The sequence below is a fragment of the Elephas maximus genome, chromosome 9 (assembly GCF_024166365.1).
Source record: "Elephas maximus indicus isolate mEleMax1 chromosome 9, mEleMax1 primary haplotype, whole genome shotgun sequence".
In the NCBI taxonomy this organism is placed as follows: Eukaryota; Metazoa; Chordata; class Mammalia; order Proboscidea; family Elephantidae; genus Elephas; species Elephas maximus.
The window spans coordinates 48804629-48822910 of record NC_064827.1 but is presented as its reverse complement, the minus strand read 5'-3'; positions in this window follow the sequence as shown (position 1 = coordinate 48822910).

Genomic DNA, 18282 nt, shown 5'->3' with positions numbered 1-18282 from the left:
ATGAATTAGAGACTGAGGCTCGCAGAAGTCAAATAAGTCATTTGAGATCATACAGTGGCAGAGCGAGAATCCCCGTCCATCTTGACCTGGCTCTTACAAGGATTCTCTCAGTGAAGCCACAGGGAGGCTGAGCTTGGCAGGATGAGCTTGACACCCATTGGGTCCAAACATGGTTGCAATTTAATGTGGCAACAGGCCAGCATTCAGTTCCCAATAGCTCTGACATGAAGGTCTGCTGTGAACCACAGTGTCCAGAGGGCCTGCCCCACACAGGGCGGCCCTGTTTCTGACTTCCTGCTTTGCACCCACAAGGGTCCCATGCTTCATGAGAGAGTCCTGTGAAGAGGAAGCAGCATTCCAGGCCCAGATGCAGACAGCTGTGCACTTCTTCAAGCCTACAGTGACTCATGCTGGGACAAGAAAGCTGCTTCTTGGCCTGGATTCCCTGTCCCCAAATCCTAATCTGGGGAAAGCTGCCTTAAGCTCCCTGAACACAAGACCCTATCTGGGTGGCTGGTCACTAAGGAGGGTGGGGAGTCGATGACTTCCAAAGAGAGCAGGGTCCAGAACAAAGAGGAAATTCAGGGCAAGTGATCATCTTCTCTCCCTGGCAAGGCTCCTGCGGCCATCTGGCTGAGGGGGCTGTTATTCAAACCTCTGGACCGTGGTCTGTTTGTTTTTTACAAGTTTCAGCTGACTGTTTTCCTCAAATTCCCTACAACCAACTGTGCTGGCTCCCTTAGCAGGCAAACCTGTGCAACAAAGGCGTCTTCTTGGCTGGGTCCACAGATCCCCTCACAGGGAACCAGCAGCATCGGCTCTTCTGTAACCAACAAGCAACTCTGAAGCCAGGACAGGCCCTCACCTCTGGATACCTGGCCGGTCCCCCAAATGTCCTAGCTGACACCAACCAGAGAGATGGGGTATAGGAGGGACATCTGGGAGATCAGAAAGGTCCAGTGGTCAGACTGGCTCCAGGGATCTTTGGTGTTTGCATCCCAGCTCTTCAGAGGCTTGCCCAGCCTGTCCTGGGTCTCTTTCCTGAGCAGAAGGAAGGTCCCTAACCTGAAAAGGCAGGATGTAAAGATCTCAAAGAGGACTGAGTATGGGGTTCAGATCCAGCTTCCACGACGCCTGCTGTACAGCCCCAGCCTCCATTTGCGTCTTTGGGATTAGTGGATTGTAACACTTTATCTCCCTGGGCTGTTGCAAGTATACAAGTGAAAACATACAAACATAATAATGTATTCAGAAGGCCTGTTATGTGATTGAATTGTGTCCCCCCAAAAAACATGTGTTGGAATCCTAACTCCTATACCTGTGGATGTAATCCCATTTGGGAATGGGGTTTTGTTTGTTATGTTAATGAGGTCATATCAGTGTAGGGTGTGTCTTAAACCTAATCATTTCTGACATATAAAAAAGCAGATTAGGCACAGAAGCAAGGAAGCACAAATGGAGAAAGACCAATGCCACATGGAGATCACAAAGGAACCAAGAAAGAGAAGCTAAAGAGACAAGGATTTTCCCCCAAGCACAGAGGGCTTTCCTCTAGGGTCGGCACCCTGAATTTGGACTTCTAGGCTCCTAAACTGTGAGAGAATAAATTTCTGTTCTCTAAGTGGCATTTCTGTTACAGCAGCACTAGATAACTAAGACAAGGCCTAAGACCTTATCTGCACATAGGTTCTCGATAAATATGATTTGTTCCCTTCTTCTATTTCTTCAAATATATAATAAATCTATTGGCTCTTCAGCTCTCCGGGCCTGAGGAACAGATTCCTGGGCTGGGGTTTCCTCACTGCTGGGGAACAGAGGCACTGAGAATGGCCCATGTCTTCAGAGCAGTTGTGGCAGCCATGGACTGGTAACTTCTTACCCAGAGAGTAAAATCCAAATGGTTTGGCAAGACGTGCTCAACTGTCTTCTGGACGTTACTCAATCCTGGACGCCAGCCTGGCTTTGAGGCTAAGGTGATGGGCCAGGGCAGCTTGTCTCCTCTACCAAAGCAAGCCCAGAAGGTCCTGTACAAAAGTCAGGCACTCCTTACCTAAAAACCTGGGTCATGGCAATTTATACACCGAAATCATTTTTCCCCCTTTGTATTTTAACTTCTCAGTTCTTCTGTCTTTTGGAAGTGAGAGAAATGGGGATTCTTACAATGACCCACCTGGCTCCCTGCTGCCAGCCCTCCTCCCCACAGCTGAGGCTGCCCCACCTCTCCCTCAGGGGTTTCAGGGGACTCAGCCCAGGAAGACCTGGTGGCTGGGCCTCCAGGGAAGAGTTTCTGACCCGTTACTGATAGCAGTCCCGACCTTGTAGCCTGTTTCCTCAAAGACCATTGTAAGCTCCTATACCCCTGCCCCGAAGACTTGAGTCCTGACCCCAAACCTCAGGCCTGTGGTTACAGCCCTGGCTCGCAGGCTTCCCCAGAAGCCACCACCAGCCCAGAGTGTTCCACAGTGCCCAGTCCTCAGCTCCTGGTCACTGCTCTGTCTGCTTTGGAACCCAGCGGGACTTTCAAGCCTAGCACAGTCTCTGGACCCGCTGCTGTGCCATGTAGCTGGCCTGTACCCATTCATCACTTCAATGACTATGACTACTGTGCCAGGCAGGTCCCCACCCTTGAAGAGCCTGCTGCACACAGGGCAAGAGAGTTATGTGAATGAGTAAATGGCAATGTAGTGTGAAAATTGCCATAGAGACACATAAAGCATGGAGACCTTGTTACTGAGAAGAAGTAAGCCTCTCCACCCAGTGAGTGGGAAGGGGACAGGGAAGGCCTTTGGAAGGAGACATTGTCAAACATGAGCAGAGAGAGTCAGTTTTTCATTGATTTCATCGTCACTTGTAGCTTTACTGTATGTAATCCATCCCTCTTGTGGCTTATGACTCGCTTAGTTTTACTCCCAAATTAAAAATTCGAGGCAGAATCTTGTCCTATGTCAAAGGGTCTGGATTTCCTTTGTGTAGAATAGCTAGTAAAGGAGGGAGCCCAGGGTGCGGAGTCAGAAACCCTTGACTGAGCCTTGGATCTGCCGATCTTTAGGAGTGTGTGACCTTGAACAACTCTTTTCACTTTTCTGAGCTTCAGTTTCCTCATCAGAAAAGTAGGGAAAGTTACTCGGCCCAACCCACCTCCAGGGCAGTCGTAAGGTTCAGATGGAGTAATCGATGTGACTCTGCTTCATGAGCTGGAGGCCCCTCTCCTCTTGAGTAGCTACAAGTAAATCCCAAATCTGCATTTTCCTGTGTCCATTTTGCAGGCCTCTAATTCTTGGATTTGTTGGCCAACATGTGCCGTACAAATGAGCTTTTAACAGGCCTGGTGTTTCACACAGTATTTGCTTTCTCTTGCAACCATTTTTTTTTAATGCTAAAATATATACAACACAAATTTTACTGTTTTAAATGTACAATTCTGTGGCATTAATTACATTCACCATGTTGTGCAATCATCACATTATCTATTCTGCCCGTGCAACTAAGGTTGAATGAGTGTACATGTGTGTGTTGGGGGGCGGGGGGTGGATTTCAATACAGCAAGCTCTGTGTAGTTTTGAGGTTTCATCTAAAAAGCAGGAGAAGAAACAGAAGGAAGGGAGGAAGGGACGGAGGGAGGGAGGGAGGGAGGGAGGGAGAGAGTGAGGTCGATTTTGGGGGGAAGGGGAATGCTACCATTTGCCAAACACTGAAGAATCCTTAGTGCAGGTAGCAGGACTGCGCATGCTCCTGACCTGCTCCTGACCTCTGTGGGGAAGCTGAGGGAAGGAGGGTTCTGGAAGGGAAGCCAGAGGGAAAACGGGAAGAGGGCAATCAGGGCAGGGAACTCTCACCAAGTGAGAAGGTTCTCAGAGCTAGTGAGAGCCCCATTGACTTTGGGGGCAGGGAAACTGTGGGAAGAAAAGCCAACACCAAGAACCAGCTGAAAGAGCCCCGACCTGCCTGGGACTGCTGAGATGGGGGAGGTGTCACATCTCTTTGGGGGAAGTTCGGCTCCTGATGCTGCCTGTGTGCGGCCATTGCAGGCCTTGGTTTCTCCTTGTGTAAAGCTAGGGGATGAATTGTGCAATCTCTAAACATCTTCCAGGAATGACTTTTGTAGTCTCTGATGCAGAACAGATGTCAGGTCAAGAAACCCAATTAGTCACTCAACCACATCACTCTGTCCATTGAATTTCCCATCATCATTCTCACAAAGATATTGAGTTCCTAACAAAATAAGAATGTTCATTGCCATTTACATAGTTTTATAGAGTACATCCTACATACAAAGGTCCCTGGTGGCACAAACAATCTGCGTTAGACTATTAACCTAAAGGTTGACAATTCAAATCCATCCAACGGTGACATGGCAAAAAAGCCTGACAATCCCCTTCCAAAAAGATTACAGCCAGGAAAACCCTATGGATCCAAACCTTATTCCTGATAAAAACTCTCAGTAAAATAGAATTAGAAGGGAAATTCCTCAAAATAATAAAGGGCATTTATACAAAACAAACAGCCAAATTATTCTCAATGCAGAGAGACTGAAAGCATTCCCCTTAACTATGGGAATAAGACAAGGATGCCTATTATTACCACTCTTATTCAACATTGTACTTGAAGTCCTAGCTAGTGCAATAAGGCAAGAAAAGGAAACAAGGGCATAAAAATTGGTAAGGAAAAGTAAAACTATCTCTATTTGCAGATGATATGATCCTGTACTATATGAAGAAGAACGGGGCATCAGGATTGGAGGAAGACTCATTAACAACCTGCGTTATGCAGATGACACAACCTTCCTTGCTGAAAGTGAAGATGACTTGAAGCACTTACTAATGAAGATCAGAGACCACAGTCTTCAGTATGGATTGCACCTCAACATAACGAAAACAAAAATTCTCACAACTGGACCAATAAGCAACATCATAATAAATGTAGAAAAGATTGAGGTTGTCAAGGGTTTCATTTTGCTTGGATCCACAATCAACAGCCATGGAAGCAGCAGTCAAGAAATCAAATGAAGCATTGCATTGGGTAAATCTGCAAAGGACCTCTTTAAAGTGTTGAAAAACAAAGATGTCACCTTGAAGACTAAGTTGCGCCTGACCCAAGCCATGGTATATTCAATCGCCTCGTATGCATGTGAAAGCTGGAGAGTGAGTAAGGAAGATCAAAGAAGAATTGATGCCTTTGAATTGTGTTGGTGAAGAATATTGAATATACCATGGACTGCCAAAAGAACAAACAAATCTGTCTTAGAAGAAGTGCAACCAGAATGCTCCTTAGAAGCAAAGATGGCAAGACTGTGTCTTATATACTTTGGACATGCTCTCAGGAGAGATCAATCCCTGGAGAAGGACATCATGCTCGGCAAAATACAGGGTCAGAGGAAAAGACGAAGACCCTCAACCAGGTGGATTGACACAGTGGCTGCAACAATGAGCTCAAGCATAACAACAATTGTGAGCATGGCACAGGACTGGGCAGTGTTTCATTCTGTTGTGCATAGGGTCACTATGAGTTGGAACCGACTCGATGGCACCTAACAACAACAATGATCCTATACATAGAAAATCCCAAGAATCCCACAAGAAAGACACTGGAACTAATAAAAGGATACAGCAAAGTAGCAGGATACAAGATCAACATACAAAAATCAGCTGGACTCCTATACAACAACAAAGAGAACTTCGAAAAGGAAATCCAGAAAACAATACTACTTACAATACCTCCCCAAAAGATAAAATACTTAGAAATAAATCTAACCAGGGGCATAAAAGACCTATACAAGGAAAACTATAAAACACTACTGCAAAAACCGAAACAGACCTACATACTGGAAAAACATACCATGCTCATGGATAGGAAGACTCAACATTGTGAAAATATCAATACTACCCAAAGCGATATACAGATCTAATGCAATCCCAACCCAAATTCCAGCAACATTCTTTACCGAGATGAAAAAACTAATCACCAACTTTGTACGGAAAGGAAACAGGCCTAGGATAAGAAAAGTAATGCTGAAGAAGAAGAACAAAGTAGGAGGCCACGCATTAACTGATCACAGAACATACTACACAGCCACGGTAGTCAAAACAGCCTCGTACTGGTACAATGACAGACACATAGATCAATGGAACAGAATTGAGAACCCAGATATAAATCTATCCACCTATGCACAGCTGATCTTTGACAAAGGCCCAAAGACCATTAAATGGGGAAGAGATAGTCTCTGCAATAAATGGTGCTGGCAAAAGTGGATGTCCATCTGTAAAAAAATGAAACAGGACCCATACATCACACTAACTCAAATTCGATCAGAGACCTAAATTGTAAAGATCTTGGAGGAAAAAATAGGGACAATGCTAGCGGCCCTAATATATGGCATAAAGTACCACATATAACTAAAAATGCACACGCAGCACAAGATGTACTAGATAAATGGGACCTCTGAAAAATTAAATACTTACGTATAGCAAAGACTTCTTCAAAAGCGTCAAAAGAGAACTTAACAGACTGAGAAAAAAAAATTTGGCTACGGCATATCTGACGAGGGACTAATATCTAAAATTTTTTTTTTAAAAAAAAACTTCAACACCTCAATAATAAAAAGACAAACAACCCAATTAAAAAATGGGTAAAGACTATGAACAGACACTTCACCAACGAAGACATTCAGACAGCTAACAAACATATGAAGAAATGCTCGTGATCATTAGCTATTAGAGAGATGCGAATCAAAGCTACAATGAGATACCATCTCACCCTGACATTACTGGCTGTCTTGGGCTGGGTTCCCTAGAGAAGCAAAACCAGTAAAACATGTGAATGTATATATAGAGAGATTTATATCAAGGAGACGGCTCATGTGATTGTAGAGGCTGGAAGTTCCAAGTTCATGGATCAGAACAGTGGCTTCTCTTGATTCACATAGCCAAAGGAGCTGGTAAACCAAAGATTGGCAGGTCGGAAAGCAGGGCTCTTGCTGAAAGGCTGTGAAGATCGATGAACCCCAAAGTCAGCAGATAAGCTGAAAGCTCAAGAACCGGAGGTCAGATGAACAGGAGCCAGCTGCAGGATCCAGACTGACCAAAAAAGCCAAAACAACTGCTTAAATTTGCATGCAGGCCACACCTCCAAGGAAACTTCTCTTCAACTGATTGGCTACTCACAGCAGATTCCATCATATAAACACTGAGAATCATGGCCCAGCCAAGTTGACACATAATCTTAACTATCACAGTGGCACTAATTTAAAAAAACAAACAAACAAAAAACAACAGAAAATAACAAATGTTGGAGAAGAGATTGGAACTCTTATACGCTGTCGGTGGGAATGTAAAATGGTACCACCACTTTGGAAAATGGTATGGCACTTCTCCAAAAAGCTAGAAATAGAAATTCCATTGTTGTTGCTGTTAGGTGCCATCGAGTCGTTTCCAACCTATAGCAACCCTATGCACAATCGTTGTTATGTTTGAGCTCATTGTTGTAGCCACTGTGTCAATCCACCTCCTTGAGGGTCTTCCTCTTTTCCACTGGCCCTGTATTTTGCCAAGCACGATGTCCTTCTCCAGGGACTTATCCTTCCTGACAACATGTCCAAAGTATGTAAGACGCAGTCTCGCCATCCTTGCTTCTAAGGAGCATCCTGGCCACACTTTTTCTAAGAGAGATTTGTTTGTTCTTTTGGCAGTCCATGGTATATTCAATATTCTTTCCCAACACCACAATTCGAAGCAGTCAATTCTTCTTCGGTCTTCCTTATTCATTGTCCAGCTTTCACATGCATATGAGGCGATTGAATATACCATGGCTTGGGTCAGGCACAACTTAGTCTTCAAGGTGACATCTTTGCTTTTCAACACTTTAAAGAGGTCCTTTGCAGCAGATTTACCCAATGCAATGCTTCATTTGATTTCTTGACTGCTGCTTCCATGGCTGTTGATTGTGGATCCAAGTAAAATGAAACCCTTGACAACTTCAATCTTTTCTGCATTTATCATGATGTTTTGCGTTGAGGTGCAATCCATACTGAAGGCTATGGCCTCTGATCTTCATTAGTAAGTGCTTCAAGTCATCTTCACTTTCAACAAGCAAGTTTGTGTAATCTGCATAAAAAAAAAATCTACATAAGGCAGGTTGTTAATGAGTCTTCCTCCAATCCTCATGCCCCGTTCTTCTTCATATAGTCCAGCTTCTCGGATTATTTGTTCAGCTTACAGACTGAATAGGTATGGTGAAAGGATACAACCCTGACACACACCTTTCCTGACTTTAAACCAATCAGTATCCCCTTGTTCTGTCCAAACAACTGCCTCTTGATCTATGCAAAGGTTCCTCATGAGCACAATTAAGTGTTCTGGAATTCTCGTCCTTCGCAATGTTATCCATAATTTGTTATGATCCACACAGTCGAATGCCTTTGCATAGTCAATAAAACACAGGTAAACATCCTTCTGGTATTCTCTGCTTTCAGCCAGGATCCATCTGACATCAGCAATGATATCCCTAGTTTCCCGTCCTTTTCTGAAACCAGCCTCAATTTCTGGCAGCTCCCTGTCGATATATTGCTGGAGTCCTTTTTGAATGATCTTCAGCAAAATTTTGCTTGCATGTGATATTAATGATAAAAAAATATATATTGTTCTGTAATTTCCACATTCGGTTAGATCACCTTTCTTGGGAATAGGCATAAATAAGGATCTGTTCCAGTCAGTTGGTCAGGAAGCTGTCTTCTATATTTCTTGGCATAGACGAGGGAACACCTCCAGCATTGCATCTGTTTGTTGAAACATCTCAGTTGATATTCTGTCAATTCCTGGAGGCTTGTCCTTCGCCAATGCCTTTAGAGCAACCTGGACTTCCTCCTCCAATACCATCAGTTCCTGATCATGTGCTACGTCTTGAAATGTTTGAACATTGACTAATTCTTTTCAGTATAATGACTCTGTGTATTCCTTCCATCTTCTTTTGATGCTTCCTGCATCATTTCATATTTTCCCCATAGAATCCTTCACTATTGCAACTCAAGACTTGAATTTTTTCCTCAGTTCTTTCAGTTTGAGGAAATGCTGAGCATGTTCTTCCCTTTTGGTTTTCTCTCTCCAGCTCTTTGCATATATCATTATAATACTTTATTTTTTCTTCTCAAGCTGCCCTTTGAAATCTTCTGCTCAGTTTTTTACTTTATCATTGCAAACATCCATTAGTATTCGGAACCTGGAATGTATAAAGTATGAATCTAGGAAAATAGGAAATCATGAAAAATGAAATGGAACACGTAAACATCGATGTCCTAGGCGTTAGTGAGCTGAAATTGACTGGTATTGGCCATTTTGAATTGGACAATCATATAGCCTACTATACTGGGAATGACAACTTGAAGAGGAATGGTGTTGCATTCATTGTCAAAAAGAACATTTCAAGATCTATCCTGAAGTACTACTCTGTCAGTGATAGGATAATATCCATATGCCTACAAGGAAGACCAGTTATATGACTATTATTCAAATTTACGCACCAATCACTAAGGCCAAAGATGAAGAAATAGAAGTTTTTTATCAGCTGCTGCTGTCTGAAATTAATCGAACATGCAGTCAAGATGGATTGATAACTACTGGTGATTGGAATGCAAAAGTTGGAAACAAAGAAGAAGGATCAGTAGTTGGAAAATGTGGACTCGGTGATAGAAACAATGCTAGAAATCAAATGATAGAATTTCGCAAGACCAACAACTTCTTCATTGCAAATACCTTCTTTCACCAACATAAATGGCAACTATACACATGGATCTCACCAGATGGAACACACAGGAGTGAAACTGACCACATCTGTGAAAAGAGACAATGGAAAAGCTCAATATCATCAGTTGGAACAAGGCCAGGGGCCGATTGTGGAAAAGACCATTAATTGCTCATATGCAAGTTCAAGCTGAAACTGAAGAAAATCAGAGCAAGTCCATGAGAGCCAAAATACAACCTTGAGTATATTCCACCTGAATTTAGAGACTATTTGAAGAATAGATTTGACACATCAAACACTAGTGACCAAAGACCAGAGGAGTTGTGGAATGACATCAAGGACATCATATACGAAGAAAGCAAGTGGTCATTGAAAAGACAGGAAAGAAATAAAAGACTAAGATAGATGTCAGAGAAGACTCTGAAACTTGCTCACAAATATCGAGCAGCTAAAGCAAAAGGAAGAAATACCATATGATCCAGCAATCTTACTCCTAAGGATGTATCCTAAAGAAATAAGAGCAGTGACACAAATAGATATATGCACACCCATGTTCATTGCAGCATTATTTACAACAGTAAAAAGATGGAAACAACCTAAGTGCCCATCAACAGATGAATGGATTAACAAACTGTGGTACATACACACAACAGAATACTACCGAATGATAAAAAATAATGACGAATCTGCAGGAACATCTCACAACATGGATGAATCCGGGGAGCATCATGCTGAGTGAAATAAGTCCATCACAAAAGGATTGTATGAGACTACTACTATAAAGTAACAACAAAAGTTTCATACACAGGACAAAAAGATTTTTTTTGATGGTTACTGGAAATGGGAGGGAGAAGGAGGGAAAGTTACCATAGATAGAAGACAGGAATTAATATTGGTGAAGGGAAAGGCAATACATAATATGGGAGAAGTCAGCACAACATGACCAAAGCAAGAAAGCACACTGAGAGGAATGCAAGAATAAAGGCAACTAAAGTAACCGCTATAGCTTAGATAATCCTGCAGCAATAGTATTAAAAAATAATAATTTACAAATGGACAAATAGGTAGATGTATATGCCAAGAGGTATGGGAGGATGTAAGGGAACACACTCACTGGCAAATATAGGTTTGGTGGTGGATATTTCTACATCATGACTGTAGGTATGGTTCATATAAAGCACACAAGGGGTATAGTCAAGGACATCTCTTAGACATAACCAAACACTTCACTGGATGAAGTTCCTAGGCTAGGAGACAAAGGACCATAGACTCAGGGACATCTACATCGATTGGCACAACATAGTACATAAAGACAATGTTCTGCATCCTGCTTTGATGTCTTAGTCATCTAGTGCTTCTATAACAGAAATACCACAAGTGGATGGCTTTAACAAAGAGAAATTTATTTCTCACAGTCTAGTAGGCTAGAAGTCCAAATTCAAGGCATCAGCTCCAGAGGAAGACTGCCTCTCTCTGTTGGCTCTGGTGGAAGGTCCTTGTCTTCAGTCTTCACCTGGGCTAGGAGCTTCTCCATTCTGGAACCCCAGGTCCGAAGGACATGCTCTGCTCCTAGTACTGCTTTCTTGGTGGTATGAGGTCTCCCCACCCCTCTGCTTACTTCCCTTTATCTCTTGAGAGATAAAAGGTAGTGCAGGCACACCCTCAGGGAAACTCCCTTTACATTGGGCCAGGGATAATACCTTAGAAAGTGTGTTACAATCCCACCTAATCCTCTTTAACATAATCTAATCTTGCCTTATTAACCACAGGCAGAGATTAGGATTTACAACACATAGGGAAATTATATCAATCACAAAGTAGAGGACAAACACACAATACTGGGAATCATGGCCTAACCAAGTTGACACATATTTTTGGACACACTATTCAATCCATGACATTTGATGAATAGCATCTCAGGTCTTTAAAGCTTGTGAGTAGCCATCTAAGATACAACTATTGGTCTCTTCCTGTCCAGAGCAAAGGAGAGTGAAGAAAACCAAAGACTCAAGGGAGCAGTTAGTCCAAGGACTAATGGACCACATGAACCACAGCCTATATGACCCAGAGACCTGAAGAACTAGATGGTTCCCAGCTATCTCTGCCAACCATTCTGACTGGGATCACAACAGAGTGAGAGAAAATTGTAGAACAAGACATCAAATTCACAAAAAAGACCAGGCTTGCTGGTCTGAGAGAGACTGGAGGAGCCCCTGAGACTATGGCCCTAAGATACCTTTCTGACCTGGAACTGAAGCCATTCCCAGAGAGCACCTCCCAACCGAACAAAAGACAAACATGTAAAATAAACAATAACACCTGAGAGGAATGTACTCCTTAGAACAATTATACTCGATTGAAAGGGTATTATCTTTCCAAAAGTGAAGATGAGAAGGCAGGAAGGGGTAGAAAATCAAGTGGAAAGAAAACTGGGAACCCAGGGCGGAAATGGGGAGAGTGCTGATACATGATGGGGAATGAAACCAAAGTCATGAAACACTTTATGTACAAACTATCAAACAGGAAACTAATTTGCTCTGTAAAATTTCACCTAAAGCACAATTAAAAAAATCCCATGGAGCAGTTCTACTGTGTAACACATGGGGTCATTATGAGTCAGAATTGACTATATAGTAATGGGATTGTTTGATTTGGTTTGGTTCTGCATATTGTCTTGTTTATGCCTCCCAATGACCCTGTGAGGAAATAATAACTACAGTTTGAGTGCTTATTGTGTGCTGCATGCTATTCTAAAACCTTCACATATTTCACCTTATTTAATCCTCACCATAATCCCATAAGTGTAGGTATTACTGTCCCTGATGAACTGCTGAGGCCTTGTTCTGCCTCACGTGAGCTCGTCCACAGAAGGGGTCCTCTGGATGCCCAATGACCTGGGGCCTCCTATCCTGACCCCTGTGCCCTTGGCATCCTTTGCCAAAAAGCTAGAGTTCTAGCCCCTGGGCCAGCCCCTCCCTGTTTCCATTAGACCTCTATTTCTCTCCAGATGTCCTTGGCTCCAGCTTGCCTCCTACCAGAGGGGGTTCTTGGGAAATGGTTCTCCTGATACCAGCAGGGAGAGGCCACTCGGGTGGGCAGGGTGTGAGGGGAAAGCTGTGTCTCTTTCCACCAGTGCACTCCTCCTCATGCAGAAAGAAGGCTGTCCACCGAAGGCTCTTCAGCAGCCTGAATGACCATCTGTTCTAGAACCTTGGATGAATATTTCTTCCTTCCTCGCTGTCTCTGAGGAGCCAAGGTCATGTCTTCAGGGCTAAGCCCTCCACCTGTGTCCTAGATCCCAAAGCCTCCCTCTCTGGCACATCTTTCCCTCCCTCCCTGGCAGCCCCTGTCTCTCCCTCTCTTCTGGCTCCTTCCCACCAAACTGCAGCTGAAGTGCAGCAGAGAGACCAGGACTCAAAGTCCAAAGACAGTGAGTCAAACCCGGGCTCCACTATACATCAGCTGTGACCCTAGACAGGGTCAGTCACCTGGCTGAGCCTCAGTTTCCTTACCTAGTAATGGGAGGTATGTGGTGATGGAATAGCACTGGCCCTCCAGTCTGATCTCCAACTACTCCCCATCTTGCTGCCTCTGCTCCATCCAGGCCTGTCTCCTGCTGTGGATTATTGAACAAATCCACTCAATAAACATGCTGGACATATCAAGGAGTCTCGTGGGCAGGCAGACGATAAACAGGCCATTACAAGACAGCGTCTTGAGAACTGTGGGGCCAGAAGTAAAGGGGGCTGGGGGAATGTGGAGGAAAGGGATCGAATTCAGGCTTGGGATCCCTGCCAAGGCTCCCCATAGGGGGAGACATCAATCTGAGAGATCAACGGCTGGTAGAATTTAGCCCTCTGAAAATGAGGAGAAGAGTATTCCAGTTGGAGGAAACAGCTGGCACCAAGGCCCAAAGATAAGGGAGGGTGGGCAGGTTAGAGGAAATGTACATGGTTTGGTCTGGCTGGACCATAGTGTATGTGTGCATGTGCAATACATGTGTATATGCATGCATGCATGTGTACATACGTGTGTATGTGTGTTGGGGTATGGAGGAGTGAAAGGCAAGGCTGGAGAGGTGGGCAGGGACTGGCTCATGCAAAGCTTAGGGGCCACACAAGAGTCTGGGCGTTTTACAGAGAAGAGTAAGGGTCCATTGAAGGAGTTTTAAGCAAAAAAGAGACATGGTCAGGTGTGCATTTGAAGAAAGATCCTTCTGTCTGCCATGGGAAGAGGGGATGTGACTTTAAAAAAAAAAAAAAAAAAAAGATTGACAATACCAATTGTCCTTGAGGATGTGGAGCCAGCCACTAAAACTTCCACATTCCTATACCCTGGGGCAGTGTACTTTTCAGGAACCACTTGGCAATACCTGCTAAAGCTGAAGATCTGTATATATATATTTTTTCTGTGAACTTCTTTCTTTTTTAAATTTTTATTGTGCTTTAAGTGAAAGTTTACAAATCAAGTCAGTTTCTCTTATGAAAATTTATATACACCTTGCTATATACTCCTAGTTGCTCTCCCCCTAATGAGACAGCACACTTCTCTCCACTCTCTATTTTCATGTCCATTCAGTCAGCTTCTGACTCCCTCTGCCCTCTCATCTCCCCTCCAGACAGGAGCTGCTCACATAGTCTCATGTGTCTACCTGATCCAAGAAGCTCACTCTTCCCCAGTATCATTTTCTATCCCATAGTCCAGTCCAATCCCTGTCTGAAGAGTTGGCTTTGGGAATGGTTCCTGTCTTGGGCTAACTAACAGAAGGTCTGGAGACCATGACCTCCGGGGTCCTTCTAGTCTCAGTCAGACCATTAAATCTCGTTTTTAAGATCTGCATATTTTTGATCCAGCAATTTCACTTCTTGGTTTCTGTCCTAGAAATGAAGTCACACACATGTGCCCAAAGAGAACTTTGTGAGGATGTTCACCACAGTGCCATCTATAATAGTGAAAAAGTAGAAACAAACTAATCAGGTGTCATGGATTGAACTGTGTCCCCCAAAATATGTGTCAACTTGGCTGGACCATGATTCTCAGTATTGTGTGGTTGTCCACCATTTTGTCATCTGATGTGATTTTCCTATGTGCTGTAAATCCTATCTCTATGATGTTAATGAGGCAGGACTAGAGGCAGTTATGTTAATGAAGCAGGACTCAATCTACAAGATAAGGTTGTATTTTAAGTCAATCTCTTTAGAGATATGAAAGAGAGAAGCAAGCAGAGAGACAGAGGAACCTCATATCACCAAGAAACGAGAGCCAGGAGAATAATGCATCTTTGGACCAGTGTTCCTGCACTGAGAAGCTCCTAGACCAGGGGAAGATTGATGACAAAGACCTTCCCCCAAAACTCACAAAGAGAAAAAGCCTTCCCCTGAAGCTGGCACCCTGAATTCGGACTTCTAGCCTCCTAGACTGTGGGAGAAAAATTTCTCTTTGTTAAAGCCACCCACTTGTGGTATTTCTGTTATAGCAGCACTAGATGACTAAGATGACAGGCACCTGTAAGGGAAAAGATGTGTCAACTGTGATTTGTTCATACGATGGCATATGATACAGCAGTTAAATGAATGAACTAAATCTCCATGTATCAAGAATAAACCTGAAAAACATAATGGGCTATAGGGGGAGAGGAAGGCAAATTGCAAGAAGATATGAACAGTATGCCAACCTTCTGGTTAGCAGGTGTAGCTCTTAACCACTATGCCACCAGGGTTTCCATTATACCAATTAAAACACACAAAATACTGTATATTGTTTTTGGATATAGCATATGTAGAAAAATCAGACATAAATCACATCAATTTTAAGATAATATTTACTCTGGGGAGGGAGAGTTAAGGAACGGGGTAAGACTTTAGCTGAAACTACAGTATTAAGTTTCTGTAGAAGACAAAGAACTGAAGCAAATATGGTGAAATGTTAATGTTTATTAAATCAAAATGGTGGGTATCTTGGTGGCTATTATTTTCCATAGCTTTTGTTATGTTTAAAGTGTTTAACAATTAATAAGTTAAAAAATGGATTGGCAGGGAACAAGACAAGGAGACGGACCTGTTGGTGAGGGATGCTGGTGACCTGGACCAGGAAGAGCCCACTAGGGATAAAGAGAAGTGGCTGTAACTGAACGATACTCAAAAGGTAGAATTAACACACTCCGGCTGCCCGTGGTGCCCTTCCTTCCTTCTCCTCTCTCCTATTCTCCAGCGCCTAATTGCACTGTCCATAGTCAGTGCTGGAGAAATTCTTGTGGGATGAATAAGTGGATGAATAAATGAGTTCCAGAAAGAATTACTGAGGAAATGCAGAGAAACATGTGGCAGACAACAACTTTGCTATTAACAAGTTGTAGCTTTGGGAAAGTCACTTAACCTCTCCAAATCTGTTTTCCCAAATACAAATGGGGATAACTCCCATTCTTCAGGCTTAATGCTTATGGCTATTATACTAGAGATCTCCATCAATTCCTCCCCAACCACACTCACATCTTATAGAATTTTCCCTCTTCCAACCCAGAAAGTGTGGCCTCTTATACCAGGTGACCCTGCTCCTTCTGGCGACAGCTGATTGAACCAGGGGTGGACCCCTGACCCAGGCTGGGCCCTTCAGACTCCCTCTCCCAGGAATTTGGAATTGGAGCACAGAGACCTAGTCAACTGACATGTACTCATCAAACATTTGCAGAGCAGCCTACTCTAGGCATGCCCTGAGTTTGCACAGCACTGTATTTTAGCCAACATGTTCCAATGAAAGAAGAGAGTCTGGGAGTTTGAGGGGTGGGTGGGGGAAATAGGACACTGTCCTTGTCTCCTGACTCATATCACAGCCTACCTTAAACCAGAAATCTCTGTGGACAAGTCTTTTCTCTCTTGATAGACAAAGACCGACCTACCCTGTCTTTCCCCGAGAACTTAACCTATGCCTGACACCGAGAAGATGCTCAGGTAACATGGTTCCAAAGGAGTCCTACTAGATTTTAATGGAAATGGACTAAAACTCACAAGCAGGCTAGTGAGCGCAGGCAAACCAAATCCTAGGAACTATGTTTTAAGCAATTAGTGATGCTTAACTGTTGCAGAAAAGACTTGGTGGCAGCAAAAAGGAAAAGGAATCCAAGGACGTCTCTATAGCTAAACGTTACAGGGAAGCAAGTTGTGTCTTCACGCCAGGAAAAAGTTTCTGTCAGAACTGCTCAAAGATTCACTGGGTTGTCTTATAAGCCTTCTTGTTTTTGAGGTATGCAAGCAAAAAGTGGGTATCACTTAGCAGCTATTTGGGTACTATATGAAGGGGTTTGGAGCCCTGGTGGCACAGTGCTTAAGAGCTCGGCTGCTAACGAAAAGGTCAGCAGTTCAAATCCACCAGCTGCTCCTTGGAAACCCTATGGGGTAGTTCTACTCATTCTATAGGGTCTCTAATGAGTCAGAATCTACTCGACAGCAATGTTTTTTTGTTTGTTTTGCTTTTTTATGAGAGGGTTGGACTAAACGGCCAGCAAAATTCCTTTCAACTTTGAGGGCCTAAGGTTAAGCTTTTATTTATTGGAGCACCCCAGATGACACTGTCCGAGCCAGAGTTCTAGTCATTGATGAGATTCCTCTACAGCCTTGGCCATGTGTTCTAAGATGAGCATTGGACACAGCATCCACGGAATAAGTCTTGGGATTGATCATTTTATTTGTTTTATTATACAGTTGTATTGATGTTGGACAAAGTTTTAAGAAAAGGTTTTTGCCTTAAAAATGTTAATGGGCTGGTTCAAAAGAGCACAAATTATTAATAAGAAAATTGTGTAGTTACAGTGTCAACCTAGAAGTGGAAAGAAGAAACAAAGTTCCCAACAGAGTTTTTGGCATGTGGTCAGCCATGGACATGTCCTGCTCTCTCTCCCTTTGCAGCCTGTCCAAAGTCACCAACAGGATAAAACCAAGATCAAGACCAGGCTGGCTTACAGAATCCAAGGGGAACTTATGTCTGTGTGATACCAGCTAACCGAAGAAGGATAGATGGTTTTCCAAAATTGTATATGGAATAATAATTTCCCCCCAAAACAATACCTCCTCTGGTGCCCTCCCAATTCACTTTCCCTGTCACCATAACAATTCACTCCCTTAATAAGCAGGGCCATTCTCAGAAGAGGCAGAAAGCAAGGAGTTAGAGGCACGCTTCGAGATTCGTCCGTGTTTTGCATGCGTCAGTAATTCCCTTCCTTTTGTTGCGCAGTTGTATTCCATTGTAAGGAGCTCTGGTGGTGCAATGGTTAAGTGGTCAGCAGCTGCTAAAAGAAAGGTTGGCAGTTCCAACCCAGCCGCTGGCTCCAAGGGAGAAAGACCTGGTGATCTGCTCCTATAAAGATTACAGCCTAGAAAACACTATGGGGAAGTTCTACTCTTTCACATGGGGTTGTCATGAGTTGAAAATCGACCCCAAGGCACCTAACAACAGCAACAACAACATTCCATTGTGTGATTGTACACATTTTCTTTATCCATTCGCCAGTTGATGGACATTTTGGTTGCTTCCAGTTTGTGGAGATTATGAAGAAAG